The 27,434-nt window shown below is 41.0% G+C and overlaps 1 long non-coding RNA gene across 1 annotated transcript in view; it reads left to right on the top strand.

The window, feature by feature from the left end:
• The window catches only part of LOC116707393 (uncharacterized), a 59,341-nt gene that overhangs the window by 29,592 nt on the left and 2,315 nt on the right, over window positions 1–27,434 (top strand). The window contains exons 2-3 of the long non-coding RNA XR_004336503.1: window positions 13,032–13,093; window positions 26,852–26,916. This is a non-coding gene — a long non-coding RNA (uncharacterized LOC116707393). The remainder of the gene's footprint in view (window positions 1–13,031; window positions 13,094–26,851; window positions 26,917–27,434) is intronic.

The raw sequence follows: 27,434 nt of genomic DNA, 5'->3' as shown, positions 1-27,434 counted from the left end.
AAAGTTTTTCTTCTGTCAGATTTGTTACAGAGACAGCTTTTGTAAAGGTCAAGCATGTGTGGCAGGTGGACTGGGCTCAGGTGTGCAACGTCAGCCACATGTTTACTCAGTGGTCTTGTGTGTTCTTTCAACCATGTACTCTCAAGTTGCCTTGGCTCAAGCAAACATAGATGAAGAAACATGTAAGGAGGAAGGAGGACAAGGGGGAAGACATGGTGGTTAAATATCTGGCTCATAGAATCATAATCTGCTCAGCCTAAAACTGGATTAGAAAGTTAACTTTTCCATATTGTTGGATTGCACAATTCAACTTCTCAGAATCTATTTCTCCGTACTGTGTTTGCTCTCGAATACATACTGCGGCCTGTTGTTTGTCTAGTCACAGGAGCAGCCTGGAACCAGCTGCCAACCTAGCTCTGCAGTTTGTGTGCTGTTTCACTCAGCTGGGGTGGAAAATGATAACAAAGGAATTACATTAAATAGCGCTAAAGCATTTGCGGTAAGGCAGATAGAAAAGTTAGACATACTTTACAGCAAATGGGAGGGGCAAGATAGGCTGAGGCTGCAGGATATGAATAGGTGTGTGGGTGTGCGTTTTAAAAGGCTGTGTTCATGAAGCACAGGGCTGGGAACTAAGTGTTTGGCCCTCCAGGTGTGTGTGCCGATGGTTGTCGAGGCTTGTGAGGCCTGCTGCTGCGGAGGTTACGTGACAGCGGTAATGATAGGTTGTGGCGGGTGAAGACATAAGTGTGTGTGTTGCTGCAGGCAAGTGTTAGCTTGGCTCCTGATGACATACACACACACACACACACACACACACACACACACACACAAAAGCCCGCGCACACAGTCAACAATGTACTTTATATCAGACTTTGCATCCCACGCAGCGTGAGCAATTAGACGCATGACATCAGGACTAGGCCAAGTTCTACAAGTCTGGGGTCAAAGGATCCTTAACCAACCAGCTCCGTCTAAAATGCAGGCTCTTAAATCAGGTGACTGAGGGGTCAAGTTCAGGTTAGGCTGTATTCATGCAGAGCTGGTCAAGTGCCTCTGCCTGTCTGATTGCCTTTGACTTGTTGACTTAACAAGCAGATCTGTGTTTTTAGCTCTTTAGGCTGCATTTACACCCAGTATGGAGGATTCTATCAATCTCTGGAGCATTTAACCTTTGTTTTGTTTATGCAGATGAGAAGAATTCCATCATCAAAGTTCAATTCAATTTTATTTATAGTATCAATTCATAACTAGAGTTATCTCAAGACACTTTACAGATAGAGTAGGTCTAGACCACACTCCAGAATTTACAAGGACCCAACAGTTCTAGTAGTTTCCTCCAGAGCAAGCAAAGTGTGCCTATATCTTTATTGTGGTGTGTATAGACATATTGATACTTAAAATACACTGCAGGAAACAAACCACGACATTAAGTTGTTTTTGTTGTTGAACTTGGTTTGAAGACCACAAGGAACCCAGGCAAGTCGATAGTTAGTCTCTAAACTACAAGAAAGTCTACCAAAATTCTGTCCAATAAACAAGTAGCTTGCACATCCATATAACATTTGGTTTCAAGCCCTGCTTCACTTGTAATTGTGAACCCAGACAAAAAAAAATGCTGCAAAGTAAACATTTGGTTTGGGCCAAAGAAAAACAGTGTGATTCTGATCTGATGGCAGCCTAAGATAAACAGTTATACATTTAGATTAGTCTCCAAAGAATTCTGTTTCGTATCCCAAGGTGTTTTAGGAGATCATATTTCAGATAACTAATCAGATTTTGCGTAAGACTTAAAAAATGACTTTCTGTTGAAGCAATTTTCAGATCAGCTCTTAGACACCAAAGACGCATGAGCTCAACTTTGCGGATGTTTAAATTAGTTCCTTGTTTTGTGACTAGCACATACCTGGAGCTCATTAAATGGGATGTTCAACACATTACCCACTCCTGGCATTTACAGTAATGTGCAAAGATAATAGTGTTGCTTGACAAAGATGCTCATTGTTGTGGCTTGCAGCGATACCTTGCATCTCAGGGAAATAGAACTTGCTGCGGTGAGCCGTCCCACACAATAAAGCTCTCAGGAGGACTTTTCCAGTGTGTCCCACGATGGTCTCACCACTCCGGCCGCATCCGTTTGCCTGGTTCTGTGCTTCTCTCTTTGTGCTACCGCAACATTTAAAAATACAAACACATACATACACACACACACACACACACACACACACACACACGGGGGGGGGGACAACAGTCAAGCTATTGTCTTGTCTTACATAGGATGGACTCAGAGCTACTCATGTCTGCATGTCTGATCTTAAATTATAAGCTGTGGTTTTGTGTAAGACGGTTGAATTGGTGCTGCTTCGTGTCAAGATGACTCTTTAACATGTCAGAGACCATTTTAACCTCTCAAAAGTAAGAGGCATAAGAGTAATGACACAGGAGACACATTACTTTTACCCAGTCATTCTGAACATGGCAACATGAGACACACCATGCTCTGGAGAAAAGTAATACAAATTCACTCCATGACCGATGAACAGTAGGAATCCACTAGTTCTGTTTGGTGTCTTTTGACGCTATTGTGAGGTACGTTAAAACCTGTCAGATCTTTTACATTTCATGTTCTGAATTGAACTCTAATGGGGTTGAGTTCAAAGAAGTAAAGAGGATATTTCTTGCTGTCTCAGGGCTTAGTGCTAGTTCAAAGCCTTCCAACTGTTGACAGCAGCTGGTCTTCTTAGGAGCTCTAACTTTGTCTTACTTTTTGAAAAAAAGCTACTCCGCTTTAGTCAATCCCCAACAGTACAACACTATAGATCCCCCCCTTGCACTGTAGAAGAAAGCGTTTTGATTTAGGCAGTATTAGGCTGTCTGGAGAGTTATCAAAGCTTCCATCTTCCATCTCCGACTGTGGCTGTTTCTCTTCAGTTCATTTCTTTTCCAGTCCCAGAGACGGCAGTGCCTAGAGGCTGTGTCAGTGCTTATATTTGTGATTTCTTTCTGCAGAGGAACAATGGTTTAGTTTAGACAGTGCATTCCTGATTATTGACACACTTTGGTATGAAGGAGGATTAGTGAGCGCCTTGGCTTTCTGATTCTTCTGTGTTGGCTCATAAGCAACACCTGTGTATCCGTGACAACGGGCATCACAATTCACAAAGATTTTGCCACCAACCGGTTCGACCGAGAGTCTGTGGCAATGATTGTGCAAGGAGGTTAACTTAAGAGAGGAGAAGTGTTTGCTTGACACAAAGCACCAAGTGAGTCCTTGCAAAAACTTCCAGCTACTGTAAGAAATAAATTCTACTTGCTCTTATTAATCTCATAAAATGTGTTTTTGCACCAGTTTCTGTCTTGTTTCTTCAGTAGAAATAGTTTTATAGGGTGGAGATGGCAGGGTATGGTTTCAGCAAGAGGAGACGGGCCCATTCTGACAGCCCTGATTACCTGTGTCCGGCTGGCCCACATGTGGTCTGTGGTGAGATAGCCCGATAGCTGGAACTGAAGCAGCATTGTTAGCCAGCAAGCAGTTCACTGAGGGTCTCATAATGACCTGCTCCTCAATCTTATCAGCTGGAGCCCACAGGACTAATATCAAGCATCCTGGTAAAGACTTCCACTGACATCATGATGCCATAGACTTTTGGTTCTACCCCATTATATTGACACTTTTGAGACCCTGCTTCTTCATGGAAGCACTAAAGTTCCCCTATTTGATTTGGGGTGTTATTTTGTGTCTCTGGTGCTTCCACACGCTCTGGTGCTTCCATACAAACTTGGAACAAAAACCATCCATGCTGTTTTGAGTGAGACACAGGTTTCTGAATATCCTCTGCCTTCAGTCTCCGGTTAGCCCCTCGTTCTCAATTGCAAAACACTGCTACAACACACACAACATAATCTACAATAGAAAAACTTTACATGTCCCTGTTCAGCACGTGTTCCACACAAAGTTGGAAGTGCACCCCCATTTAGAAAAAATCTCCCAGCTAATCCTCCCTAGCTGGGTAATGTGATCCTTACCTAACTACTGTGCATGTGCAACTCCCAAAAAACAAAGATAGTAGAGAAATGAGATGTCTCACTCTGTAGCCAAAATAGAGAGCTCAACTCACAGGGTGAAAGAGGATCTGTAGCAATGTGCAGTGCAACAATGTTTTTTTTTTAACATTAAACCATGTAAACCTATTCTGGTACTCAAAATACAATTATAAACCTGAAAATGAACATAATATGGGCTCTTTAAGACGATGAAAATACATAATGGCTCTTATCATTTTATCATCCATGTAAATGTGTCCTCTTAAAGAATGTGTTACGTAACATTACCGTCACCTGCGTTCCTGAATTGAAACCCAGGATGTAAGACTTACTTGGTATAAAATAAGTAATGTTGAAATTAAAATAAACTTAAGTGTTTGTTTTTAATTTTAAAGAACATATCTGGTGTACAGTTTGTTCAGTCCTGGCTTTTTTCCAGGAATATTTTGGTTTGATTGGGCTACATTTACATTGCTACATTTTGGTTTAAAAATAAATATATTTTGCTACATTTACACCTCAAATTCACAATGCATGTTTCAGAGTCCCTTAACTGGAGAAATTTCAAAACACTTCTGACCCTGTTTTGGTTTGAAACCTGCGGGGTTGTGTTGCAGTTTCAAAGGCCGCAAATGGAGACCTTTGGCAAGACCAAGACTGAGACGGAGTGTACACGCTGTCTCCTGTTGTCCCCGGCATACGAATGCCAAGGATACAAGAATGTTAATGAGATGTGCAGTTTGGGCGTGTTAGTTTACACAAAGATTAGTTCTTCTACTGGAGCTAAAAACACTTGTGTGTGCACGGAGATTGCTTTTAGCATTAATTCCGCTTCAAAACCAAAATGTAGCAATGCAAATGTAGCCTGACTACTGCTATCTGTCAGGTGTGGTTGCATTCCAGAAGAATAAAATATAATTTTGTTCTCAGAAATGTGGATTTTAAGTTGTTAATTGTTTTTCATTTTATTGTTTTTACATACCAGTAAATGTGGGTAAACATAATGCTCTAAAGGATAAACTGTGTAGTGGTATCCTGTTCAATTTTCTCCTCACAGCATTTCTGCTCAATGTTTAAGCTTCCTGGCAGGGTGCAGCATTTGTTTGTTACTTGTATTGGAATTGAAAAGTTGGTTCATTCTGTATCCTTTCCTGAGTGGAACTCAAACCTTGAGAAAAAGCAGATACTGTAGATTTTAAGAAAACAGTGTGTCCACATAAAGTTACTTTCCATATGTCCCAGTTGACTGTAGTTTACAGCAGAAACTTTATCTGAAAGTTCTTGAACTAAGTTAATAATGAGCACTGATATGAGAGGTATTTTGTGCATTTGACTACCCTGTTGTGTGCAATCAAAGGTGATATGGTTTGGCAGACCAGACATCTGATAAATATGCCAAATGGGGGAAAAACCTATCGGTTGGGAGTTTGAGCAACTGAATTCCTTTCAACAACTCACTGTTAGCTCACCTGGTGTGTATGTTTTTACCGATTAGAAATTTTTAATTAATTTACTTAATTACTTACTTTTACTTAATTTACCCTTCACCCTAGTTTGATACTTTTTTCTGTAAGACTACCAAGCGTTGGTACAGGAAGCCCTTTTTAAGAAAATTTAATGAACATGTTTTTTTTTCAAACCCTGTGGAATGAGGACAACCTGCACAGGTAAATCCTCAAGTGATTATAAGACTAGAGAGCTTGAAAGCTGCATAAATAAGCCGGAGAGAGTTGTCCCTCATCTAGTGATCAAAACCCTGCTCTCCACATTCTTTTGGCTCAGAGCTCCACAGCCTAAGTCCACAGGTACAAATTACTTTTGCACCAAATGTATCGCAAAATTGTGGCAAAAGTCAAGGCAAGCAGATTCGCTACTTGGTGATGCAAGAGAGCACATGTGAAGTTGCAGTGACAGATCTGAGAGGTTGTAATCACTGAGTTGTGGTTGTGATGGAAAATTAACCAGAGTAAATAAAAAATAAAAAAGTAAAGAGAGTAAATGTTGCTTCACCATTTTGCAGCTGTCGTGTTCATGTAAATATCAATCAACACATTTGTGATTTTTTTTTCTTTTCTGTGACTTCACATTCAGACACAGGTCTGCGAATTTGTACGAGTGCAAATTTCAATTTACTAGTTCCGATTTTTTTTACAAGCTCCTGTGTTTTTTTTCTTTGTGTGACTTCAAATTCAGATCACATGTGAGTGAATATTTGCAGATGAGTGAGTGAAGTGCAAATTTTAACATACCAGTTCAGATTTTTTGTTCTGCAAGTTCTCACATTGTATTGTACAAGTTCTCACATTTTGCACCATATTTACATTCATACCAATAAATGAAATTCTAAACTCTATAGACACTTTAATAAACTAATACTTCCTCTAAAGAATTCAAACACTGAAAAGGTCATCTGAGAGTAGATGTGGAAGGCTGCCCAAAATAGCACTTTAATTTACAAAAGAAAAAACAAACAACAAATGCTCTTCTTGATAGCTGGGATGTCAAGGAGACATAATGTAACTGAAGGCTGTGTAGAGTGGAACCGGACCTAGCCTGTTTAAACCCTCTCACTTACAACAAGTGGTTTTGTTTGGCACTGTCCCTTTTGTTGACACTGCAAGGTTCTCATGCCTATTAGGTTGCTGTTGAAGACCAGGCACCATGATGACATGCCCTGCACAATGCTATTGGCTGGCACAGTGTCATTATCATCTGCTTGCTTGACTGGAATAGTTCTAAACTGCTCAAGTAGAAAGGTGCACAGGCTTTGTCTTTTTTGCATTATAGAGTTACAGTATCAGTCAATGACATACCTCCAGTGTTTAGTCATTGTATCTCTGTGACATCACTGACATACCTGACCCAATTATTTTTAAATTTTACGTATTTTTTGTGAGAATGTTTTCCTCAGTCATTCTTCCATCCTGGGTATGTAATCTGTGTTTCCGCCTTGACATGATGATGAGGAAGTCTTGAGTTTGTATTATTTCTTTTCTTTCCTAAGGGCTCATCCTTGTGTTGGTACTTGGACAAAATTTCCCTTGCCAAAATTAAAGAGTGTTTCAGGCTTCAACCATGATCTTATGGTGTAAGGCAGCGTGGGAAGTTTGGTGAACTTCCTGACCCCACTAACCACCGCAACACTTTGACCCTCATCACGTGACAAAGGAATTTTCCACATCTTTTGTTTTAACATCCACGGCACTCATGGAGTTGAGAGCAATTTTGCATACTATAGAATAATAACTTGCTTGGCATTTTGCCTCCCCATTCTCCTCCAGTGTTATTTCCAAACAGGATTTGCAGGCAGCTCTCTCCTGCATCTTTTAAATCACTTCAAGCGCTACTGAAGCCTTTTTCACCCAAAGCAGGCACCAATCTAATGGCATCATTTGTGCCTGCACACATCGAGAGAAGCAACCCCTTTTTTCTGTGCTTAAGGTTTTGTGAACAGGGGAAAACAAAAGACCGGCCCAATGAAGCGCATCTTTGCTGGCGAGCTGAATGGAGGGGCCCCTTTCATGGCTGTTTATGAGCACCCCTCTTCAAAAACACACATACAAATCACATTGAGTTCCCCCAATGGCTCCTCTGATACGAGGATGATGACAGGGAGGGGGTGGAATCTTGTGGTGCCTCTCTCCCTTTTCATATGTTCCAGTTGATGGATTTCCACACAACGTCTTTGCCCAGCTTTACCATTGGATCCATCAGTTTGTTTTCATGGGCTGTATCAAATGTTACATAAGAGCAAGTTGGGCATCTCTGCTGAAAACATCGTTAAAATGTTTCACATAACAGATAATGGACAGAAGGCTGCAAGAAAGTGTTTGGGGTTTTGGACTGTAGGCCTGTTAAAACAAAAAACATTTGAAGAAGTCCCTTTGGACTCTAGGAAAGTGTGACATTTTCACAGTTTTCTCATGTTTATAGACCAAATGATTTATCAATTAGTCAAAAGAAGAAGAAAATCAGTAGTTAAAACCAAAATGGGAAGAAACGCTAGTTACTGCCCTAATATGATTTATTGTTTCTATTTTGTGTTGATATATCAGTGCATAGTGGAAAATGCCAATCTCATCTGATTAACAGTCCAAAAAAGTTACTAATTGTACCAATTATATAAAACTAAAAAAATACAGTATTATAGAAGCTGTAATTAGTGAATTTTGTCCATTGCATTTGGAAAGTGTCAAACATTTATCAAAATAGATACTGTTTTTATTGTTTCATTATTTTAGTTTTAATGATTGCAAGGAGTTTGAGCTTTTCAGGTGGTCCTGACTTGTTTGCAGGCCTATTGATCTGGTTTGGACTGGATTTATTCAGCCTCTCTAGCAACAAAATATAGTTCACATGCAGCTTTTAACCAATAGCAGCACATGCAAAGTTTGATTTTGTCGTGAGTGTCGACTCTGCTGTCAATGCAGTTAAACTAATGACTTAACTAGAATATATTTCTTAACCGCTGTTTTCAAACTGTCATATTGTTTCGCTGACAAATTATCAAACGATGCTGTCAAGATGTAATTTACAATGTTGCAAGCTCATTATGAAAGTGCATAACTTTTTGACATTAATGAGCGTCCGTTACATTCAAGCCATTGCCAAATCAGTTGCTACAAAGCTAATTAAGACTATCAGCTCCACACAACTCTCTCTGTATTTCTCAGTATGGCTATGTTCAGAAGATTGTGTCATGACTTTCCCGCACAGACGCTTGAGTGAAGATAATTACCTCTTCTGAAGAGTACATGTTTGTTTTAATCCTCCATGTCCTCCTCGGCTACAAGCAACTGCATGGAGGGGGAAGGGGGCGGGGTGCACGGTCATAGAATGCTTGTATCATGTGGCCGCACCGACAGTTTTGATGTCATTACTTAGAATTCCACATGGGGGTGGTAGAAACTACGCACTATAACTTTACAGTAAATTCTATCAAGCAGTATATAATATTTGATACTTACATTATTTATCATCATTGCTTTTGTTGATTAATGAATGCTTAAAAAGACTCTGTGTTAGTGTGCACATATTCACACTCAGAAAAGATGGAAAAAGGAATTGTTCTCATGCAAAGATGTGGATGCATGCCTCCTCCCTTGGGTCAGATATGAAGGTCAGAAAGCTGACAACTTTTGAACAAATTGCAAGTCATCTCACCAAGAAGTAGATCTTCTTGTAACTACCCCTATATATATATCTTGTTCAACAGGTAGGGTTTGATGGACAGGAGGAATGCAGGCTGACAGATTTTTTTTCTAATGGCAGTCTATTCTTTGGGTATTCTTAAGCAAACAGAGCAGCACTATGTCCTGTTTTTACGGGTTTCACACGTCACTGTTCAAACTCTCAAACAGGCTGGTCCCCAAGAGTACATGGAAGAGAGCAAACACTGCTCTAATACTTCACCACTCTGACATTCTGCTAACTTGATACACAAATAGAGACACACACACACACACACACACACACACACACACACACACACCACACACACACACACACACACCACACACACACACACACACACACACACACACACCTACACCTTTTACTAATGCAGTCAAACATTGCTCTGCAAAAGGATGTGTGAAATGTTCATTTCAATCACAGGTTTTTGTGGTTTACTAGTTGTGCAACTGAATAAAATAAAGCAACAAATATGCATAGTGTTGACATGAACCAAATCCAAGCTTTGGAGGATAATTAATAATAGAATTGTGTGGATCCACCTGATGTTGCCAACACAGTTCAGCTCAGTTTTGACCTCAGTTTACATAAGTTTTAAAAAATATTCAGAAACTCGAATTTCTTCATTTTATCTAATAGATCACTTTCCATTGTCTACATGTCATGAAATAGTTTGGTTTTTAATGCAAGACGGGTCTCATAAACATGTACGTGGTTGCTGCATGTCATGTTTAAGTACCAAATTTTTTCTCTGTGTGCCGTCCTAATTGAGTGCTACTTTCATGTGTATGGGTCAAATGCACGGAAAGAATTCTGTGGGAAAATTTAAAAGCTCATAAAATGATGGATTTTCAAGTGCTCCCTAAATTCCAACAAAATGTATTGAAACTATGTCTATTTTTATTAAAGGCATGGAAAAATATATACAAAACATGTAGTGCTCCCTGGTTGGTGCACACAGCTGTGTGTCTCGAGCTGATTTAGTTTATGTAAGCATGTGTGAAGTAGTTGGGTGAGTATGTGTCCGGACTTGTGTCATTGCAGTGTGCCTAAACGGTACTGCCAAGCTCCCTGCCATGTTGTCTTTTTTATACAAACAGAAAGCAACCAAACAACACCCAATGCTTCTATAGATCAATCTGCAATCCTCTCTTTACTGTTCTTTTCCTTTCCGCTTGTTTTAAATCTGTCTCCGATATACGAGGCATTCCTTTGTGGTTGTGTAACATGATTTGAGGCAGAGAGAGAGAGAGAGAGAGAGAGAGAGAGAGAGAGTTTTGTCTTGCTGAGTTTCATGTCCTACTGTGCTCATATTTCTCAGCCTGCTTCACAGTTGTGGGTAGTTGGCTTATCGTTGGCCTTCTCAGCTTTTTCCGTCATGCGTGGCCTACGTTAATCTCTCTTGTGTACTGTAAACCGCCCCTAATAACCCTGCACACGATTAAAGCAAACATCTTAATAACAGCCTGCCTCATTATCAACTCACACTGGGAAAATGAGTGCTTTCACCTCAACTCTGTAATTGTACATTTGTGGCTCAGAAATAAGCTGGAGAACAAGACAACCTGCTTATTTGGTATCTTTTACAGAAAAATAACAATAAGCATGTGAGCTTATCTAATTGTATAATTTTTACAATTGACGGGATTTTTTGGGGGCATTTTAAATAAAGTAATTGTTACTGATGAATCTGTCAAATGAGCATAATTCCCTGCTGTTATAAAGAGACAGGCAATGAGAGTGAGGTGCAGCATTGAATGTACTGTTGGGTATTGCTCTAGAGGGTGCTGTTTACTGAGGAAATGTGCTTTCCTCCCATTTCATCTTTGCTGCTCCCACTAAAACTTATTCCTTTTAATCTCTAGGAAACAATGTTTAAAAGAAAAACACATCCGAGTACAGCACTTTGATTTCTTGCAAATAGCAAATAGGTTTTATAATTGATGTAGCATATCAGATTCAACTCTCAAAGGAAAGTGAGACAAATAATAAGAAATCTAATTAATAAAAATGTTTCTTAAACGAAAGATGTTACTATCTTTGAAAGATTGTGTGTGGTATTGTGCTGCAAGGCTTCTTTGACATGACATTAGGTCATTGTAATCCTTCTTTGTGTGTGCCTCACCTATGGCACACACACACACACACACACACACACACACACACACACACACACACACACCTACAGATGTTTATGCTAGTTTCACGCAGCCAACAAGGTTATATGATGAGCTGTCAGTCAGACCTCCACTGGCAGAACGGAGATGAGGAAAAATGTGTCCGTGGCGATGTTTACACCTGTGCTGTCTGTGGTTTCCTGCGGCGGTATTGCAGGGTGTAATCCCTAACATCGCCTGTGTTTATGCTTGTGTTTTAGTTACAGACCTGATACACGCATGCTTTAGAGCTTAGATGGGACTTCTGCTTCACTTATTCCTCAGCCTGGCCCTGGGGCATCCTCCCCAGTCTGCCACACACAGGCTCATCCCCAGCATGTTGGATACAATAAACAAACACTTTCTACATGTGTCATACATCCTTTTTCCCTACACACAGCCAAGTGGACATCTACAGAAGCTTAAGTAACTTATCGATTTCTGAATATCAAACTAGAGACTGTGTTCTGTTAAAAGTTGTTATGTAAAAGGTAATTCATGCACAAACTTTGCTCTAAACTTAGAATGTGCAAAACCCTATTTTTCTGTTAATCTTGACTTGGGTTGCCATATTAAGATCATTTACAGGGAACATTAAATTGTGGTTGTTTCCTTATGTACTCAGAGTATTTGAGGAGGTCTTTTTTTGTTGTTTTATATGGTTTGTATTTCGTCATGAGTGACGCCGGCTGCACCACTGAGGTCATAAAAAGGGAGGAGAAATTTCCAGTGCCAGCGACTGAACTCACTTTTTATTTTAGCAAATATGCTAAATTTAGAGCTCAGCCATGGCCAAAAGTTCGTCCCAAACTCCCTGAATGACACACCTTTCGAGAAATGACTCTCAACATCTGCTATTTTTATCATAATCTTACTTTTTTTCTCTTGTTTTTGTTCCTTTCTCTCCTCTCTTTCACCGACAGACGCACTATAAATGATGCAGTCCTGTTTTTCATTTATAAGATTTGTTAGGTGGATTATTATTGAGAGGATCTTAATTCCCACTAAATGAAGGACATGCTACATCAGTGTTTACGAAAACACTGCTCTGACGTGAGTAGAAGTGGAGAACCAGTAAAGTGTCCTCTCTGCTAACACACCCTCCTGACACCCCTGCCCAGTGAAAGCTCTGTTGTAATGGTGGCATTTCAACTCTTCAAAGATGGCCAATTGGATGATGGGTTTTGGTTTGACATTCTAGGGAGGAAACCAAGTCGTGACGCTGCATAAAGTTACATATGATGGCTTCTGCTGACTGAGACAAAAACTTACGCTACATAAACTCCAGCCTATCATGTATCAAGTACAGTATTGAAGCCTTGCAGATCTTTTACTGTATGATGTGACATTGATGAGATCCACCCGTCGCGCCCCTGTTATTTCTGTCTATGACCCATTATTGTCAAGCGGCGCTCTGCTCCATTGTAAAGTGGTCAGTGTTTTGGAACCTGGTCCTGTGGGTTGAGGCTTTGAACCATTTTCCATTCATACCTCATATTACATGCTCTAACACTGTTCTACCTAAATGAACTGAACCACATGGGAGTGAAACGTTAAACAACTATACCAGTGGAATACTACACTGTAGTTGGTGTGTGAAGTGACGTTTGTCTTCTTTTGATTTTTTTTTCTTCACAGTGAAGGAATTCAAATTCTTGGAATGAGATGTCAAACTTTAATTGCTTCCCAGGGATCTTCTGGTGAGTAAATATGTTTCTAAAGACCGCAAATAGACTGAGTGTGCTTGTGGTGTTTCAGTGTTTTCAGTTTTCTCTCCTGTAAATATCTGCTGTATAAGCTTCTTCTATATAAGCCTAGTTGTCATAAGGTGATGTTATATCCTTATCTACATGCTTTTTTGTACAGTAGTGTTTTGCTTTGCAGCTCTTGTGGCTCACCCAGATGGGCTGAACGTTTTCACTAACTGTAGCAGAGCGGACCTATGCAGAGACCTTTAGTGTAACTGTGGTTTAGGCTTATAAAACTGACGCAACTCCTACTTTAACTGTTGGCACAACTGGTAGCCAAATGTTAATTATTTAGCTTAACATGAAGCATTTAGACATAATTTACTGGGTATATTTGTTGTGGTTTACTTAAGACATTGTTCTCTTCAAAATGACCTTTTAACACAATTTATTTAATTACACTGCTTTTTAAAGCCGCAGCCATCACTACTGTTTTGTGACAGTGCTGTAGCCTGTGGTACTCAATGTACTTAGCCCCTCTCCCACATCCCATCAGCCCCCACTCCCTTTCCATTGGTGCCCCCTATCCCTTACTCCCCATTCAGCTGGTCCACCCTCTACCAACCAGTGTGTGCCTGTCATCTTGTCACCCCAGGGCGATGGCCCTCTCTCAGCCCCTTGGGGCCCTTTTGACTCCGCTGCACTCCGTGTTTGCCCAAACATTTGGGAGCCGGATACGGGGATGAACTGTTAACTACAGCAGGTCAGCCTGTGCCCCTCAACCACAGAACTCTCTGCCCCCCCTCCCGACCTGCTGTTGACTCATCTCCATGGCAATGGGGCAGGAATTTGTTTTCTCTCGTATCCGCTGCCAGCCAGCTCTGTTGCCACCACCGCCCCCCTCTTCTCTTCATCCTCTGAGAGTCCAATCAAAAGGCAACTGGGGGGAGTCACATGGTCAGGAAGTGTTCTGGGTGTATCCCACTGAGTGAAGTCTGCTGAAATGAAGTCTGGGGTGCTGTCACCGGAGCTTTGCTCTGCTCAACTGGGAGAGAAAGCTTTAGGGGGAAATGTGTGTGGTTTGTTTGGTAGGAAAATGAGTCCAGGTAGCCTGGGTAGCTCACCTGGTAGAGTGTGCGCCCATAAACAGAGGCTCAGTCCTCAATGCAGCGGCCACGGGTTAAGTTTCGACCTGCTGCCCTTTGCTGCATGTCATTCCCTCTTTCTCACCCCTTTCATGTCTAAGCTTACTTGTCACAAATAAAGCTCTAAAATGGCAAAAATAAATCTTGAAAAAAGGGAAATGAGTCCAGTCATAAATGATTTCCTGACACACAAGCATGCAGACATTTTAAAAACACAATCAGAAATGGACACATGCAAATGTTTTGAGAAAGGCTACGTACAGACATGTGGTTTATAATTTGTAACTTATTATACATCACATTATGTGTAAGCCCCTTAAATCCTCCTCCTGAAGCCATTGGGATGGCCTTAGTTAATATAATTCAATTTTTGTTTATTTTTGCAGTGCAATGATTAAAATAAACCCTAAACAGAGCGGGCCTAACATTTAAATATTAGTTGTACCAGTCTATTTCCATGCTTCACATAGCACAGTGTAACAGCACAAAGAGAACCACATCGCCTGCATTCCTCTGGTATGGTGCTTTTGTTATTAAAAATGCTACTTGTGGCTCTCTGAGATTAAATCAGTCATAACTTTATGCTAACACAGTTTTGAGCAGTTTAATTCCCATCATTGTCTCAACATATCGACAAGCTCAAGTGTGTACATGTGTGAGTGTATTTGTGTGTTTGCCTCCACACAAGTTATTAGCTTAGGGCAGGTGAGTGTTTGCCTACCCGTCTCCCTTTATGAGGTGAGTGTTTGCTCAAGGAATGCACCACGTCCGATTTGTCATTGACTCTTATTGTTCAGCTCATCAAACTGGTGCTTTGAGGTTGAGTTGTGCCGTGCCCTGGCAAGTGAGAAATATTTGTATTTTTTCCCTCTTTTGCTCAGTGTATTTGCACATGCTGGATGAAAATGTGACTTGGTGGAAAATGGTAAACGCATTCGGAAGGAAAATGAGAGAAGTCAAGACCTGCATCAAGCAAAAGAGGAAAGTGAAGTATTAAACATCATGATCAAGTTGAATGTCAGCAATTTCAGAGAATTTAAAAAGGTTTTAATGAAAGCCAGAGTTTTAGCCTGCCTTTTGCTTCACATATGTAACTAAATGGAACGTTGTTGTTTTGGACCTGGGTCAGTTGAGAAAGAAAATTACACAAGTCATCACTCTTCAATAATGCAGTATGCAAACTGAAGTGAGAATAAGAAAAAAAAATGGTATGACGTGATTGAGAAGACTTACTTCTAACTAGGCACATCCTGTAGATACAGTACATATGAACCCTGATGAGCAGAATTGGCTCCCTTGCTGGCTCCCTTGCTTTGTGGTAATGAGAAAGCCTCAGCAAATGAATTCCTCCCACTGCACTTGAGTGGTAAACAGAGTCATTACAAATGGCATGTGCAGCTTTTTACGCTTGTTTAATTTTAGAAAGTTTTAATAATTAACATCTTAAATGGCAATATTTTTGTTTCAATCACTATTTGTTTAAGTATGTGGATTTCTGGGGATATCTGTTTAAAAAGATGCATGTAAGTGCTTGTGTGACTAAGTATGTTTGAATTTGCGTGCATGTGTGCCTGTGTGTGTTTGTGCGGCTGTCGTCCTGTGCCACTATCTGGGTGGTCCTCACGGCTGGTTTGATAGTAATCCCCCTGTCCCATTAATCAGTGTCCGGGCTCAGGCCGGGAGCTGATGCTGTGTGACCACTGGAGCGAGGGGCTTGAGGCACAAAGCTGAGACCCAAGCTGCTGCCCTGGCCTGGCCTGGCCACACGTCAGCTCTCCACACCACCTTTAAAATAACTCGTCATGCATGGCTGACTTCTGGAAACAGCCTCGGCTCCAAGTACATACGAGCCACCAACAATATAAGCCACAGTAGAAATGGAGGGCACACTCATAAACCTGAGCACCAGAATATATAGTTTCATGACTTATATCCTGAACAGTGTGGGACTCCAAAGCCTTTTCCTTAATGTCCATGTTTTCATGGATATTTTTTTCTTTTTAGCAATTTTCAGATATTATTGAAATGTAGTTACTAATAATACAATGTGTTTGTTGTGACTGGTGGCTAACAACCCGGAGTGACTTCTGATAGCCTCGTAGAGAGCTGCTCTCAGTTAAAATGTTTCTGTCGGACTGAAAGTGCTAAGATTAAAGCCATATCTTAGTCTTTGTAGGGCCTATACCTCTTTCTGAGAATGAGGAGGGAGGATGAAGGCCTGCCCGAGCTGTCTGGCTTGCATACAGCTCTCCGCTGAGCTTTTATCTAGGGAGATTGGTTGCAGCTCTGTCCAGACCCGACTCCCAGGGAGTGCAGAGTCCTGAGACCTGTGGCATTAATAAAGATAATGCTGTTTGGAATAATAACAGTCAATTCCACCCAATAGAGGAGAGAGACAACAGAGTGTAGCAGAATACAAAAGAAGCCAAGATGAAAGGCTGAAAGGTAGGCCTGTGCACCTCTCTGGCTCTCTTGTGGGAACTGATGGAACCGTTATCAACATGCTCGCACACAAACCGTACTGAGAGGGACAGTATGCCAATTTTGACTCTCGGGTGCCATGACGCAGAAATGCAATTTGTTCTTTTGTCTACCAAGATCACAGAGGGAGAGCAGTGACTTGTCTTTCTTTTTATTCATACTTATTTTTTTCTCGTACTCCCCTCCTTTTCATTCTCTCTGTTCCCCATTGCCTTCCATGAGTGCAATTTAGTTTGATGAGCAGGTGGTCTTTTTTGAATCCCACAGTGCTTTTGGCTCCCACCTCTGGCGTGTGGGGCTTTCACTTGGAGTCAGTCATGTAGGCCAGGATTAGACGGGTGGAGCAGAAGGGGGAGGAGGTCCAGTGAGATTCTTGGTATTGACGACCTCAGCGCCCTGCAGTCAGAACCATGCAGAGTGCAGATTGAAAGAGTTATTTTGTTGCTAAAGCTCTCAGCCGCACCCCAGATGGCTTTTGTGTAGGCCAGGGACATGTTTGGGGACAAGGTTAAAGCAACAGAGTCCTTCAGGCTTGGTGAACCTCTGGACTCAGCAGGTAAAGCTTTGTGGGCTAGACTGACTGAGAAGGCAAAACGTTGCGGTCTCGGCACTTTTCCACCTTGAATCTGACCAGTGGACCGTAACAAAATAGGTGGATTAGAGCAAAGGGAAGACATACTTCAATTTCTCAACACACGCACACACACACACACACACACACTGAGATTAAAGCCTTAAAACTTCCACCCAAGACTTACTGGATCATCTCATCTGATGTCACCTAAGACAAAAGAGCTAGTAGAAGTGAGGGAGGGAAATGTGCTGTGTCTGCATTTTCAGTGGAAGCCCTTTCTCCTCTTGGGCACTATTTCCTGGTAGTAGAAAACTGCACCGACCAAATCACAACCTGCTTTCACTGCTTTACCTTTGATCTCAGTTTAATCACACACTGCTAATTAACCAACCCTGTTACTACTTAAAGGAATTCATGGCCCATTTCTTTATCTTTCCACCATTCCTCTTCAATAATCTCCATAGTGACGCCTAGACAAGCAATCCATATTTTGTCAATAATTGCAATAATGCTAAACAGTACTGCTCTACTTTCTTTCTCGTGTTGACCCCTTTTTCCCTTGAACACGAGGACTTTGTAACATGAGTCCAGGCACTCACATGCCAAATGATATCAAGTGATATAAAAAAGTTTGTTGTTAGTGGTCTGTTTCCTTGCTTTGTATCATAAATTGAAAATATGAGCAAGATTTGTCAAATTGAAACGCTTAATTGTTTAATCTACAGAAAATAGCGAATTCTTATTCTTACAGGCTTCAAAATTACTGTTTTGTTTGTTGACGGGTCCTCAACCCACGGGTGTTGAATTTAAAATGCTCATATCTAAGAAATTTATTCAATGGAGTAATAGTTTCAGCACTGGTTTGATTACTGTTTTAAATAATTGCTTGTGATATATTTAATTGTTATATACACAAAGTAAACATTTACTTTTAAAGAATGAGGTGGATTTTCCTAAAACAAGACACTTATTTAACCATCTGCATAACCAACATGTGATCTGTAACATAATGTCATCAATTGATTTATGCTAACAGTAAACTTGCTAACTCAACCTCAGTGTTGACTGGAAATTTTGCTTGGAGTACCTGTATATGTGTCAGTCACTTGAGATTGTATCTGGCAAAATTAAATAGTCACGCCATAGAATATGGCTAACAAGAAGGCAATGTCATAGTGACTAATGTAGTGGTAACAAAATGGCCATTTTGGTCTGAATATCCATCTGGGGACTCTGAGGTCTGAGCTGTAAATTAAAGTGGGAGGAGTGGTTGGTTGGACTCTTCTGTTCTCCATTCTGGGTTTGTCCACCGAGTGTTTGTCATGGAGGTTTCACAAGTGGCCGCTTCTACTCACACTGATGAACAGCATGGATTGGATCCAGACCCTGCTGGGTTCTAGCTGGAGCCCTGGGGCTTGTAACCACACAGACCGGGAATGTTAGTCATTTGTTTATCATTGGTGATATTTGCAGCTCCTAATCCCTGGCCGGATTAGCCTTGATGTGTTCCTCATCCCACCTTTTTCCACTGTTGCCGTCACTGGCATTTACATGAGGAGTTTTGCACATTTTGTCAATGTGTGCATGGACAACATGTACATACACATGCATGCAATGGTGTGCTTCTAGGCCTGTGCATAGATGCATGAATGTGTGTTTGAGTGTGTGTGCAATTTCACGTGTCGCTGAAAGATGTTTGTAATCAAGGGAGTTTGATAGATATCCCGCTTAACTCCATCCCATGTAAAGTTGCGGTCAGTTTCAATAAGAAAACTCTTACTGTGGCTGATATTTTATCCCATGCCAGGGCATCTTGCTCTGTGGCCGTACTTGTGGCTGAAGGCGTGTTCGGATCTACCAAATCAGGGCTCCAGAAAGTGTTTGACATTTTTTTTCTCAAGCGGAAACACACAAAGAGCCCTATAGGATCCAATTAATCAAAGATGCTGAATGTCAGCCTGCCGTTATTGGAAATCGGAAATTACTGATGTCATAAAGGAGGAGAAAGTGGTCAGATGCTTACATGCTTATGGTGCTTACGTGTTACGTGTGTTGTGAAACTATTGGCCAAGAGTTGCCTGGATCAGAGAGGGAACAAGGTTTACTGAGCAGACCTAACTTGTTCATTGTGACCTTTAAAGAGCTGATCCCTAACACTACACAAATCAGTTTTGAGTTTCAAAACCCACGTACATACATTTACATGCCGGACTCTTTCTCCCACAATGTTTTTGTGGGTGAAAAAGTCCTGCAAATTTGCACTGAAATTTAGGCCCTGCATAAAATCCCTGTTCCCCAATTTCTCCCACAAATATGGAAGACTATACACTAGGGGTGTGACGAGACGCTTACTCCACGAGACGAGACACATCACGAGAACGAGACGAGACGAGATTTTTAAAAAATTTTTAAAGAAATCCTCGATGAAATATATGAATGGAAAATAGTTTTTTATTCAACTGAAAAATCACAAAATGCAAAACAATTTAGGTGCATTTTGAAATCAACTATAAATGATGAATGTTATTTAACTTTTTTTGCAAAGGACGTGCAAACACTGCAACATGTTTAGTATAAACTCTACCAACTGGCTTCTGCCCTGTACAATTTCACACGAGAAATCTAACTCCTTTCCACAAACCGAACATAAAAAATAAACAGTATAAATAAAATGAATGTGTAAATAACAGAAAAATAACATTTTAAATGCAAACAGTAAGTGTATCAATAACCAAAGTACTGCTCTCTCAAAACTGTGCAAACAAACAACAAAAAACCAAAATGTTGCCACACAAAGGATTTAAAAGTGGCAGGGGGATCTTCAATAGTAATTTCACGCTCCATCACGCTGACATCACATCGCCTCACGAGACAACTTTTCACCTCGACGAGAAATCTCGTCATGTTTTAATCTCGTCACACCCTTACTATACACCAATGCAAGACTGACAGATTCACGACATAGACATCAAATTATCCATCTTTATGTGTTTGGCCTTTGAGGCTAAGAGGTTAAGAATTTTTTTAATACTTGACTTAAACTTGTTTGGGTGAGAATCCCATCCCACAGATGAAGCAAAGTGTACAAGATATGATATGGGGTAAAGTTCATTTAACTTTCAAGTCATGTATGACACATCCAGGGCAAGTCACAATAAGCAATTTGAAAGTCAAGATGTAACATTTTAACAGTTTTATTTCCAACCCATGGTGATAGTTGTACAATGTTGAGAACAAGTCATTTCTCAAGAGCAGATAGTTTTTAATCAAGTCAAAACTTGAGATTTAATGTTTTGGCTTTTAGGTCTCAAAGCAAGTCACAAAACAGTCAGGGTTTAGAGCAAACAGGGTGTGACCCTCCCTCTACATCTTTTGTTACCCTGCACAGAAGGTGTTTTTGCTCACTGCAGATGGAAGCTGTCCAGCTGAAGCGGTCACAGCTGAGCTTCATGGGGTGTTGGTTAATTGGTGGTTTTTGGTAAGTGCAGTTATGCTCCGCTATGCATATCTTCCTCAATGTCCCCTGCACTATTGGCCTTTTTAAAGTGTCCTTTAATTGGCTGCACAGTCACAGTCTCCTGCTTTAACTGTCCCCTGTGGTACCTAAATGTGGCCTATTTGACCCTGAGGCCCAGGGGTGAAAACCTCACATTTGGCAGCCAAACTCAATTAACCAGATTATTTTTCTGCTTTTGTTTTCAGTCTAAATCTCTTTTTTGTTTCTGTTTATATTATAAGTTTTGAGGGTGATATATTTTTCATAGGGACAGTATCGGGCCTCTGAAAAGCAAAATCTGCTCAGTTTCAACACCTCTTCATATTCCTTACCTAGCCTGTGTTTGTGTGTGTCTACCAGCCTCAGTAAGGCAGTTTTGTCAACATGGTAACGTGCCTTCCTCCTCAGCCCCAAAGAAAGGCCTCATATTTGGGCTCTAGAGGACCTAGATTAGTCCGTCTGATAGATCTGGCCATATCTTCTCCCTACACACCAGCCACTTTCAACTGGGCTGCATCAGCAGAACTGAAAGACCTGAGAGTACTGTGATCTCCCCATGGGGTGTATGGCTGTGGCTCCGGCTGCACTACACTTTAATCCCCTTCCCTTTTAACCACAATGGGAAACATGTGCTTACTCTGTGTAGGGTACAGGCCCACCATGGCAGAGGCTGTTTACTTTCACTCTAAAACTAACATTTCACAGCTCCTGTGACCACTTCTGGTTAGTACCTCCACGGGTTTAAAAAAGTGATAGAAGATAATTTGTAGACACTTTTGTTTGTTTTATCACCACTGTTGCTGCTGAAGAACTGTCTTCTTACTTCTTACTCTGTAAAGTTTGACACACATGTTTCAGCTGTCTAATTTGTCTTATTAAAGAGCTGCTTGGTGTAACTTAATTATTCTCTTAAAAGTGACTTTCATGTCAGTGTATAATACCGATGATTGCACCTCTGCTTCTTAGTGAGAGAATTGAGCCAAACTGGGAACTGTTCTCGTCAAATCGATACCCTAAACCAACATAATAACCCATGTAGGATTTTTCCAGATGTGGGGAGTGCTTCTCTTTGCTTTAAATTTTCAACACCCAGAACAGAAGTCTACTGTTGTGGTCCTTGTCCCTAAAGTTCTGTTTTGTTTCTAGTGGTAAAACAGTTGTTTCTGTGCAGAGAGGGAGCTACAAACAGCAACCATACCACATGTGCCAACCGAGAGGACAGGAAATGCACTCCAGATGAAGATACTACATTGTGGTTTATGTGTGTGTGTGTGTGTGTGTGTGTGTGTGTGTGTGTGTGTGTGTGTGTGTGTGTGTGTGTGTGTGTGTGTGTGTGTGTGTGTGTGTGTGTGTGTGTGTGTGTGTGTGTGTGTGTGTGTGTGTGTGTGTGTGTGTGTGTGTGTGTGTGTGCGTGCGTGCGTGCGTGCGTGCGTGCGTGCGTGCGTGCGTGCGTGCGTGCGTTTTTGTTAGGAATGTGTGCTGTAGGACTGACCATATGTCTCTTGAGTTACATCACAGCATTTCTATATCCTGTTACTCACTAGGCCAACAATTTTATTTTGTTTTTTTTTATGGTTGATTGCTTATTTAGCATGTCAAACATATTGACAAATATCAATATTACCACATTTTGTCTGACTAACCTAATATTTCTTTTACAATGATTTAAAACTACAAATCCTTATATTTTAAATGCTATAACCAGCAAATGCTACTGATTTACACTCATTTTAGTAAGGTTTAAAATCAACGTGCAAAGACTTGAAACCTGCTTGTCTTGTTATTGCTGTTGTCACATGGCACTGCAGCTGTACATAGAAACAGGATTTTACCTTGCAGGTGCCAGTGCTGCATTCAATTGCTATACTGTCACAAAATCTGACCCAGAACATACAAACATGGACATACAAAGAAGAATAATACACATCTGGTCAGTACAATATTTACTTGTACACGGTGGCTCTAAAAGTTACTGTATCAGTTTCCTGAGGCTCTGGTGACCAGTTCCCAACTCCTGGCTGGTGGCACTGCGTGATTGAATCAAATTCTGGCCTCCACAGGTGTGGCAGGTGATCTGAGGGATGAGTGAGATCTTCCTGAGGTAACAGTAGCCCCAGCCAGTTTCCCCTGTTGCCCTGTCCCATCTGCCCTTTCCTGTCGTCTTATCTGAGCATCCAGTGCAATCGAACCCAGGGCGCGGCCCCTCTGCTTCTCCATTCCTCTCGCTGCCGGTCTCCATCGCTGGTCTTCTCAGATGTCACTGTGAAGAGAGAATCAACCAACTTGAGTTGGACTGACTGACAGAGTCAGTCCTGTTTCAGCTTCCTGCCACCCACAATTTCCCACCCTCTGACCTCCATGGCACCAAGGGCAAAAGGAGCACAGACAATGAGCTACACAGCTGATCTATTTAGGATTTTGTTTATTATGATGAACATTGAAACAGCAGGGGTTGATTTTCCAGGCTCAATATAGAAGCAATTCTAGTTTTCTTAAAAAGTTGCAAAGTTACAAATGAGTTTTGCTTGTTGGTTGGGCCAGAGGGACATGCTGATGTAGTTGAAGGGCTTTCTGATTAGCAGAGCGGAGACTTAATGTAGATCCTGTAGGGACAGCGACTTGTACTTCCTCCAACTGTCTGGGTTTAATTAAGCCGACTAGTCCTGAAGCAGCTAGCAAACCAGCTTCTTTTATATTGTGATATAGAATGGAAGACTCTAAGCAAAAAACTCAATAGTTGCATATCTGATCACTAAAACTGAAATGTGCAGAGACGTCAGAAGTGCTCAGCACTGTAGAAGCAAACAGTATGAAAACATTTGCATGTTCATGTTGCATCTTTCTTAACTTATGCTTCTGCAATCACTGAATGGAATAATTACAACAACAAAAAATATATATACATATATATATATATATATATATATATATATATATATATATATATATATATATATACAATGTATATAAAGTAAAATTTGACCCTAATTTAAGCAGAAGAAACTAGTGTGAATTGCCGGCTTTAACATCAGTGCTTGGTAAGCTGAATAGAACTTGAATCATTTGCAAATCGTCTATCATTTGCATTCCTGCCAAACACACTATAAACATGTTTCCACATGTGCTCATTCCACTGCAGAGCTGCCCAACAGCAGTCGAGCGCTGTTGAAAGGAGGCTTATCACAGCTCTCTATGGTTTTCCTTGACGAAGAAATTGTTTTGTTCTGTTCTTATTTGAGGGAATCTGTGGCCTTAACTACACTGTTTTAGTCTACATTCCATACAAGCTGTACATTGACCCTATCCTCTAAATGAATATGTGCATTTTAAGCCAGTATTTCCGGTCCTGGCTGATACTCACAGTTTGTGCTCATTCACAAAGACGAGAAGGTTTGTGGGGCAAAATCTGATTAGTGTGTGTGTGTGTCTGTGTGTGTCTGTGTGTGTCTGTGTGTGTACTTGCACACCTCAGCTCAGAGTAATCTGATTTGCAAAAGTGAGTGGGTTGTTTCACATGACTGGTTTAAAGGACCACTGGCGCAAGGTTGTGCCAGTGTCCCTAACTGGTGTGTGTGGGTGGATGCATGCATGTGTGCTTGCAGGCGTGTGTGTATACACCTACGAGTATATATTTGCTTTCACAAAGTGCACTGCAGAAATATGAGCATTTATTAATGCAGACTCCTAAACAGTAGAAATAGTAAGGTGTTGAAGTTTGCTATGCGGTTGAACAAATCAGAATGCTGCATTATTTAGTTGTTCTTGTTTTCAGACAAGATTTATTTGGGAAAAGGTTGCATGAAAGTAAGACCACTGCTAATTAACAGTCGATTACACATCTGGAAAAAAGCACTCCTCTGCTTTAGACTCTGATGCAGGTTTTGTTTGTAACTTTCTGTTTACACATCCCTTATAATCAGAGCTTTATTTTGAACTAATGGACCATCAGAAATTATATCAAATAATTGAAATCATCCTATAGCCTCAGCTCTCTTTAGAGCACTGCTCGGATCAAATCCCCTGAAAGCTTTGCCTCAGAATCCTCTCTGTTTTTTAACATTGTTTGTTGATGTTTTTTTCGGGGTGGAGATTCTCTGCTGGATGTGGTCCATCATGTGATTTTCATTGGAGAGTGGCCGGAGGAGACTACCACAGTAAAAGCAAGTGAGCGCGTGTTTGTGTGTCATCTGGCCTCATTAATAAATGCAGGTTGTTTTCCATCTGGGGGTCATCAGTTGTGGTCAGCACATACACAAGTGAAAGAGAGGGGGCCCTAGGAGGTGACATTTGCAGCCATGTATCTGCTTGTTGGTGTGTCCGTGTGCATGTGTGTTGTACACATAAGCATGCATGGAACTTGCAATTTGTGTGTATGATCTCCCAGTGTTCATGCCATGTCGGAAAGGGTTATAATGTGTGTGTTTGGTTGTGTGTTTTCTCTCCAGTATGTGGAGAGCTCATAAGCAGTGTGATGCAGCAGGCAGGAAGCTCTGATCCCATCATGCGTGTCAGCAGGGGCATTATTTCATAAGGTAGTAATCTCACCACACAAAGAAGTGACCAATATTAGAGAGAGCCCCTACCCCCGAGCTAATCAAGACCTGACCAGCCCTTCTCCTGGCTCACCAACCCTCTGAACATTACCTCATCTGGAGGTTTAGCCTGGTCACATGCTGCTCCAGCCTGCTGGTCTACATGATAACTCACTCAGTATGATAGCTAGAAAAAAATCTGAAATATAAGAAGGGATATAAAAGAAATGGGACCAGCACACATCTACCTATGGTGCCTGGTGCCAGGGAAAGGTATTTTAGAAGGGAGAGGAAAGAAAGAATCATTTTACCCTGTCCTCCAGAAACTCTGGGAAGCAATTTGCCAGTATTCAGTTTCTCTCCCCGCCATCCTGTTATTGCTGTTTTCCCCTCAACTCTTGGAGCCTTCAACCTGAAAGGAGGTTCTTAAGTTCAGGCTTTGTGTCACTCGGAAACAGTGCATTTGTTCCCAAGGTAACAGGTCTGGGATGGTGAAACTCAGAAGAAGAGTGCACCCTTGTCCTGTGAATGGATGAAGAGGGACCAGAGCTCTCCTTGGTCCAGAGAGCACAACTTTGGTCGTTAACACGCCTGGATGAAGAAACATGTGATCAAGAGAAGTTTCTTGATCCAATATCTACCTGAACCTGTTAACCTTATGTAATAAAACCAGCATATCACGTAATTTAAAATGGTACAATGGAAAATCCACTTTGACTGCCCCACTTTTCCTGAACTGCCAGCTACTGCAGAGCTCCATTGAAACCTTATATTAACATAAAACATAGCGGGGGTGATCTATGTCACTACTCCAGGTTTGGCTTTTTAAATGTTCTCTGAAGATACTGGAGAAGGTCTTGAGTCCTATGGTCATTATAATACCACATTTGGTTGACCAAGAGTTAAAAAGATTATGCAACAATGAGATTGAGTGATAACCTGAGCCTTTTCTTTAATTTTAATTTACAAACATTTGTGTCACATTTTGTATTTGTGCATTATTGTACTCAGTATACTTTCACTACATGTCAACAGCTGGTCCTATACCAGTAGCCTTCTTGAATTATGTCCCAATAAACTGAAGCACTGTGTACATGTGGCATCATCATATCATATCACTGGTTGCATATGAGTGATTTTCGTGTTGTTTTATTTGACTGTTTGAATGTTTAGAGGCATGGAGAGGTAAAATTATCCGGTGCAATTAGAAGAAAAACAATGCAATTCTGTCTGTTTTGATTTTTTTCTTAATTTTCCTGTCCTGTTAATTATGTCATGATTCCTCAAATTTATTTTGCGACTGCAAGGTTGGAAATCACTGCACTGTAACCTCATTAAACCTGTGAAAACAGAGGAAGGAACTGATTGCTCCCTCATTGTACTGTAGAAAGAAAAAAAAATTGTATTTGGAACAATAATGCATGTCTGGGCAGAGCTGGACTAAATTACATCTGATTCCTCAGTTTTTGTGGACTTGTATGTTTACTCTTGAATGAGCTCCTCTCTGAATCATTTTATCCCCCCATCCTTTATCTTTTTCAGATGATCTCAGGTGAGCACCCAGAAGAGGCTGAGTAATGGAAACGTGATCTCATGAGATTCAACAGGTAGAGATGACTCTGTCTTTTTTGTTGATGTTTGTTTGATCTTTATTCACTGGAATATATGATCACACACAGTGCAGCCGTATTATGAACTGACAGTTGCTATAAACAAGTATAGTACATCCACTAATCAAACAGAGGTAGCAGTAGTTCACATATATATGAGACACAGCCAGGGTGGTGGCACTGGCTTTATGCCCATGTTCTTGCTTTTTTTATTGTGTAACTGAAGTCATGACAGCACAGTAAAGAATGCAGTGGCACAGAGATATCACTTCAAACACGGCGTCTCTTAGGAGCCTCAGATCCTTTCAGTGGAACTGAATGAAGATATGCTTTGATGGCCCACCACAGAGTCGGTGGCCTTCAAAGAAACCTGTTGATGGGCTTGTGCGGGGAAGCCAGCAGGCTGAATGAGTGGTACTGTATACGTGCGCCTCTCAGGGTAGCTGTGGGTGTTCTCAATGGAGGTCAAACATGCTTGACCCCAACATGAGTAGTCTTTTTCCATAGATTTAGGC

The sequence above is a fragment of the Etheostoma spectabile genome, chromosome 19 (assembly GCF_008692095.1).
Source record: "Etheostoma spectabile isolate EspeVRDwgs_2016 chromosome 19, UIUC_Espe_1.0, whole genome shotgun sequence".
NCBI lineage: Eukaryota > Metazoa > Chordata > Actinopteri > Perciformes > Percidae > Etheostoma > Etheostoma spectabile.
The sequence above is the reverse complement of the archived record's forward strand: the minus strand, read 5'-3'. Positions and strand labels throughout refer to the sequence as shown.